Genomic DNA, 7,116 nt, shown 5'->3' with positions numbered 1-7,116 from the left:
AGAGAAGGTGAGATAACAGAAGTAAGAGATTCAGGATCACTCACAGAGATACACAAGCCAAAGGAAGAGGCTTCCAAAGGAGGTTGGTCCATAGTGTCAGATACTATATGACAGTTAGGAGACCAGAATGGAAGAAACATGAGAGGATTGGGAGACAAGTATGTCCTTGATGAACTACAAGGAAACAGCTTCCGTCCAGGGATAAATGTGATGGCAGTCAGGTCATAAGGTGCTGAGATGTCAGGAAGAGCTAAGGAAGGCGATTCACCAGGGTCAAGGCTGCTCTAGGGAGAAGGTGGGAGGAGAAGAAAAAACAGAAAGGAATTGTAGTGCTCATTTCGGCAGCACATATGCTAAAATTGGAATGATACAGAGAAGATTAGCATGGCCCCTGTACGAGGATGACACACAAATTCATGAAGCATTCTGTATTAAAAAAAAGAAAAGAAAAGAAATAATTGCAGTTTGCAGAGCTAAAAGGGACATCAGAGATCATTTCATCTGACCCATTCACTTTCTGCATGAGAAAACTGAGACCCAGAGAGGAAAAGGGACCAAGGCCACTCAGGCAGCACATGGCAGATCTGGTGTGGGAACCAAAGTCAACTGGCTGAAGACCCAGGTTCTTCCCACCACTCCCCATGCCTCCACCTGAGAAATGCGCTTCCTAGAACATTAACACAGCAGCAGGACTGAGGGGAAGACATTTTAGGGCAGGGGATACACAAACACATTTACAGGCAAAAGGCAAGGAGCCTGTAGGGAGGGATAGCATAAAGATGCAAGGGGTGTTTGTGAGAGGGGGAGGGGAAGAGAAAATGAATAATGACTGGACTAATATTCCAAGGGTAATAAGCAGAAATGGGGTGGAAGACATAGGGAGAAAATCTAGCTTCAGAGAAGGATTTTCATCAACTAGAGGATCTAAGGAGGAGACAATAGGTGAAGATTTAGGAAAGGTTTGATGTGTCTGCGTTTGTATGTATGAGTGTGTATATGTGTTTGAGTGTGAGCGTGTGTGTGAGCGTGTGTGTGTGTGTGTGTGTGTGTGTGTGTGAGTGTGTGTGTATGCATGTGTGTAAGCTGAGAGGGCTCCTATCCAATGGCTTCCATGTTCTTAGTAAAACAGTTATGGGAAGGGAATGAATAGAGTGGAGAAGGTTTGGAGCAGCCCTCGGGAGGAGGAGAGGAGGAAAAGAAAGCTGAACAGTGATGCATGAACCTGTCTCTTGTGTGGATATTGAAGAATGGGGTTTCTTGTTTCCTTCAGCATTTAAAGAAAACTCTGAGAACAGGGAAAGAATTTTGAGGCCATGCTAGCAGAAGCCAAGAGGTCTGATCCATTTGGCCAGATAAGTCAAAACATTGTCTCTCTTGGAATGTTTGGCAAAAATGCCAGAAATTGGCAGAACATTTACTCCTTCATTTAAATATTCAATCAACAAGCGTTGGTTAAGCTCTTAGTATGTGTCAGGTCCTATGGAAGGCATCAGGGACACAAACATACAAATGAAACAGTCTCTTCATTTAAGGAGATTACATTCTGAAAGGGAAGACAATATTTACATGTATGAGTTTGAACAGGATTCATTGTTCAGTCATGCCCAACTCTCCATGACCTCAATGTGTGGAGGGGGGGTCTTGGCAGAGATCCTGGAGTGGTTTGCCATTTCTTTCTCCAATTCATTTTACAAATGAAGAAACTGAGGCAAACAGGATAAAAAGACTTGTCCAGGGTTACACATCTCATAGCTTTGAACTCATGAAGATGAGTCTTCCTGACTCCAGGACCTTCACTCTATCATGGTGTATAAACTGTGTGGAGGATAGATTGGGGCAGGGAGAGACTTAAGGTAAGAAGAAGAATGAGGAGGTCCTTGAAATAATCTAGGTGAGAGATGATGGAGCCTGAACTAACATAGCAGTTGTGTAAATACAGAGAAGGGACATATGCAAATATATTGAGTGATAAAAAAGATTAGGATTTGGGGCAGCTAGGTGGTGCAGTGTATAGAGTACTGGCCCTGGAGTCAGAAGGACCTGAGTTCAAATCCAGCCTCAGACACTTGACACTTACTAGCTGTGTGACCCTGGGCAAGTCACTTAACCCTAATTGCCTCACCCCCCCCCAAAAAAGGAAAAAAAATATTAGGATTTGGCCACTGATTCAGTAAGGGGAGTGAATGAGACTGAAAAACAGAGAATGAAATCAAGGTCATAAATCTACATGACTAACAGAATATTTCTCAAAGCAGAAATAGCAAAGTTTGAATGAGGGGTGAATTTGGGAGAAAATCATGAGTTCTGTTTTGGGCATGCTAAGTTTGACCACATCCAGTTTGAAGCAGCCAGTAGAAAGTTGGTGATGTGAGATTGAAGTTCAGGAGAGAAACTGGGGCTACATGTACAGATCTGTGAATCAACTGCAAGAAAGGAGGCAGAAAAGAAGAGGGCAGGAAGAAGCCTCAGCTCTGCTTCTTCAGGTGGGACATTAACCAGCATCATCTTCATTTTTTCATGGTATTCAGAGAAAGAGTTTCCATATATACAAATAAACTTGTTCTTTCCTTTTCATTCTAGATTCTTTATTCTGGGAAGTTCCAGGCTTAGGATTGGGGAAGCCCAGCTCAGCACATGGAACATTTTAAGCAGGTATAGTTACTAAAATATAATGAAAACATTGTAAGAAATAATGGCCTTTTGTCAACGCCCAAAGGCCCCAACCAGAGGAGATTGATATAGACTGGTTGAATTAAGTGAGACTGACCCAGAGTGATTGACTTTGCTGATTAACCTACTTAAAGTTAATTAAATCAAAACCACACCTGGCTGGCCCTCAATAGGGTATTGTTCTCAGAAGCAAAGGACTTTGAACTCAACAAGAGACCACCCTCAAGTCCAGTGAACCAATGAATTTGGTTGATGCCTACCAATCAGCTTGAAGGACAGTCTCTTCCAGGGGAGGGAAGCAGCAAGTGGGAAGTGCTATTTCCTCTCTCAGTTCGCAGAGGACTTGGGAGAAGAAGGAGACCAGGTTGAACCCTTATCTCTCCTCTAGGCTAGATAAGCTATTTGGGGGTTTTCTGACACAGGTGTTCTCTTTTTCACTAATGAATTCTGGTGCTAAGGCTTCTAATTTATAAGTAAACCCTAACTAGTTTTCCCCCACACTGGGGACAGGAAAAAGGAGACCACACATTAGATTTTACTCATCACAACATGATGCGCCTAATATCTAAAAAGACCATTAATGACAAAACTTCCTATTGTAAAGAATTGATTGTTATTTGAGGTTTTTATGGCCCCATCTTTTGGCTGGAGTTTGAGGAGACCTTGCGCACACTGGCCTGGGGGCTTCACGGGTGGCATGGTGCTCCACCCATTGGTTGTAGCCATCGCCATGGCGCTGGCACCTCACATCATCACCACTCGCTGACGCCTACATGGGCCTAGCAAAATTATAATGATTGGAAGCCCAGTGAGGGCAGTCATGTGACTGTCAGAGCAGCCAGCCAATTGGCTGGGGGCTGTGTGTGGTCAGCCTGGGGTCTGCTGGGACGAAGGGAGGTTTTTCGCCATTCGAGCTTGAAGCTGGAAGGCGACAGGATGCTGCTGTGTGTTCTCAGCTGACTCCTGGGCAGTGGTGTTGTTCAGGTTGTATAATTTCTCTTTTCCCATTTTATTTCCTTTCCCTTAATCCTACTGATCCTGTTTGTGTTTTTTAAGTTCATTCTTTTTTTTTTTTTTAGTGAGGCAATTGGGGTTAAGTGTCTTGCCCAGGGTCACACAGCTAGTGTTAAGTGTCTGAGGCCGGATTTGAACTCAGGTACTCCTGACTCCAAGGCCAGTGCTCTATTCACTGTGCCACCTAGCTGCCCCTAGTTCATTCTTGTTAAATAAATCCTGCTCTGTTTTGAGGGAGGCTGTCTGTCTCCTTCCTTGCCCCAATATTGTGGTGAGCCGCCTAGCTAATACTCCCCAATTAAAAATTGGTCCCTACACTATTTCCCTAAGGTCTAGTGTCCCCTAATTCTCCCTGGATTTAGATGCATCTAAATGAGTAAGGATCATACAATGGAGAAAAGTTATCTCTAGGAGTCTTCATTTGTCTACATAATCAAAGTGTTTACATAAATGTCCATTGTAACTATTATTACCAATGAGAAGAAGATATTCCTCTGGAGAATTGCTTTCATTCCCCCATATCCCATTTTGGAATGGATATTGACAAGTTAGAGCATCCCCCATACTAGGCAATGAGTATGGTAGAGGGTCCCCAGTTCATGGCATATGAGGATCAGTTGCCTTAACTGGAGATGGGGAAGAGTCAGGGAGGAACATGACAGTTGTTTCTGAGATATTTGAAGGGCTGTCCCATGGGAGAAAGGTTAGACTTGTTTTGCTTGGCCTCAATGGCAGAACCAAGAATTAATGGGTAGAAGTTACTGTAAGTATCATCAACATTATGCGTTGATCAACTGTGATAGACTTGATTCTTCTCAGCAATACAATATAGTCCAAGATAATTCCAAAAGACTCATGATGGAAAAGATTGTCCAAATCCAGAAAAAAAAAAAAGAACTGTGGAATATGGATGCAGATTGAACCATACTATTTCTTTTGGTTTTGGTGCTGTTGTTTTTCTTTTTTTGAGGTTTTTCATTTTTGCTCTGATTCTTCTTTCACAGCAAGACTAATGCAGAAATATGTTTAATGGTATTGTGCATATATAACCTATATCAGATTACTTGCTGTCTTGGGGAGGGGAGGAGGGAGGGAAAAAATTTGAAACTAGAAATCTTGTAAAAACAAATGTTGAAAACTATCTCTACTTGTACCTGGAAAATAATAAAATACTTTTACAATTTACCAAAAAAAAAAAAAAAGATTGTAAAAAGAAGAAGAGGAAGAAGTTACTGTAAGATAGGTTTGGGCTTGATGAAAGAAGACCTCCTTGCCTTGACAGGAATCTGCAAGTCAGACAGGCCACCTCAGGAAGTATCTGGCCCTCCCTTACTGGGAGTTTTCAAATAGAAGCTGGATGAAAATATCCTTGGTAAATTGGCGGGGGCGGGGGCGGGGCTGTAGTAGTATTTAGAACCAGGAGAGGGGCCCTGCTACATTCCAGCATCCTTGATGGGAGGCTGATTTCCAAATGATTCCATTGGCCCTCAGAACAATTTCATCTTAAAAACAGAATTTTCAAAGTTAACATAAAATAAATCTAGTTTCTTGGTACCCCTTGAGTGAAACCCACTGTACAATACTTTCCCCTCAGTTTATACCAAAATTATACATTGCATATCCCTTTATAAGCATTGAAATCTCTGCTATAAAGAGATGTGCCATCATCCATTCTCATGAATCACTTCTTCTCTTAGATATGGCATACTTTGAGTATTTGAAGACTTGCTTTAATTCAGTAGAAACACTTCTTCTATAACATGCTTCTTGTTCCTCCATTAATTACATCCAGCCCACTCCTCCCCTTTACCATGGAAGGCATCATGGTGCCAATAACTTTGTGGAACAGGGAACTGGAGAACATGACCATCCCCAAAGATGGGGATGTTTTGCTCTCCAAAATCTCTAAGCTCACTTACCACAAGAGGATTCCATTGTACAGTCATTTGGGCTTTTTCCTGGGAATCAATGTGGCTCAACAAATTTACTCTGAAATATTTAAATGTAAAGACCTTGTCCTTTCCTTCCTCTAAGTCTGATGGTAGAGATACTTCAGGGCTGGGAGGCTACATTCTGATGCCATCTCTTACTCTAGTGAAGACGGTAGGAAAGGTGGCCATTGATCATAATTCCTTAGGTTATTTAGGGGCTCTAAGGAAGGACGATGCAGCTTCTATCTGTGGCCAAGGATGAGGGGCAGGCAGTCTGGCTGAAGTACATGCTAGAGTTTAAAAGGAGAGGTAGTGGCTATGGGGAGCAGCTGTTCAGAGTGTATCTATTGGTGGGAGAGAGGAGAGTAGGAGTAAGTGCAGGGCCTAGGACAGGGCACCCTAGGGGAAACCTGAGGGCAGATCAGTAGAGAGGTAGGGAGCCCCGTGTGGTCCTAGTTGTGCCTGGGCTTGTGTATGTGAGAAGGAGCTTTGGTCTGAATTCTATTACCTTCCCCACCTCCCATCTACAACCTCCCAGTACAGAGCCAGTGGTAATCAGGGTCTTCCTCATACATTGGCTCTGAATCTGGGGCCCAGCTGGGCTCTCCCCTCCTCCCCCAGGTTTGTGTTCCTGGAAGAGTCCCTGAGGTGTGACTTGGAAAATGATGGTGCAATTGATATGCACATTAGACTTCAGGGCATCCCTGTTGTCTTCGATAGAATACAGACTTTTAAGGCTCCTGGTGGGCTGACTCCTACTTCCTATCATATGACTCCCCTTTCTATAACACTCATGTCATCTACATTCTAGGAAAATCATGCCACTAGTTGTTCACCTTCTCCCTTGTCAAAGATACAGAAATCAACAGGGCTCAGAGCAGAACTGGTGCTAAGGGTGCAAAATCTGTGAATTCACGCCCCTCCTCCTTTCACCCACCATCACTCCAGAAGCAACCAGTCCATCAATAAGTGATTATTTAGCACCTACTATGTGCCAGGCACCATGTGGCTCCTGTGGGAAAGGGCTTAGAGTTGAGCAACTGCAAGCTGTGCTTGCCATATGGTCATGGTCCAAACCACATGGTGTCACTATAAGTCTTCAGGTGACTGTGTAGGGCTCTGGGAAAGACTAAAGAAGATCGCCCAGGTAGGTGCCAAAGTATGCTTTTCTTCTCATGGGGAGCCACACCACAGCAAGGGTGGGTGGGGATAGGCACATTCTAAGGCTAGGAAAGAGCAGGTTGAATTTAGCGAGAGAAAAGGATTTCACAAGAATATTAAAGTATCTTTAAAACCCTTTCATAGCACAATAATATTCTATCACCATCATATGCCACAGCTTGTTCAGCCATTCCCCAAATAATGGGCATTCTTTTGATTTCCAATTCTTAGCCACCAGAAAAAGAGCTACTAGAAATATTTTTGTACAAATGGGTCTTTTTCGGGGCAGCTAGGTGGCACAGTGGATAGAGCACCAGCCCTGGAGTCAGGAGGACCTGAC

At 43.4% G+C, this 7,116-nt stretch overlaps 1 non-coding gene across 1 annotated transcript; it reads left to right on the top strand.

Annotated features, from left to right (window-relative positions):
- The first annotated feature begins 329 nt into the window (after positions 1 to 329).
- Positions 330 to 436, top strand: LOC122744839. The gene has a single exon (XR_006355181.1). It is a non-coding gene; the product is annotated as a U6 spliceosomal RNA (small nuclear RNA).
- The last annotated feature ends 6,680 nt before the right edge of the window (positions 437 to 7,116 follow it).

This window comes from Dromiciops gliroides, chromosome 2 (assembly GCF_019393635.1).
Source record: "Dromiciops gliroides isolate mDroGli1 chromosome 2, mDroGli1.pri, whole genome shotgun sequence".
In the NCBI taxonomy this organism is placed as follows: Eukaryota; Metazoa; Chordata; class Mammalia; order Microbiotheria; family Microbiotheriidae; genus Dromiciops; species Dromiciops gliroides.
This window is presented reverse-complemented; position numbering and strand designations above follow the sequence as displayed.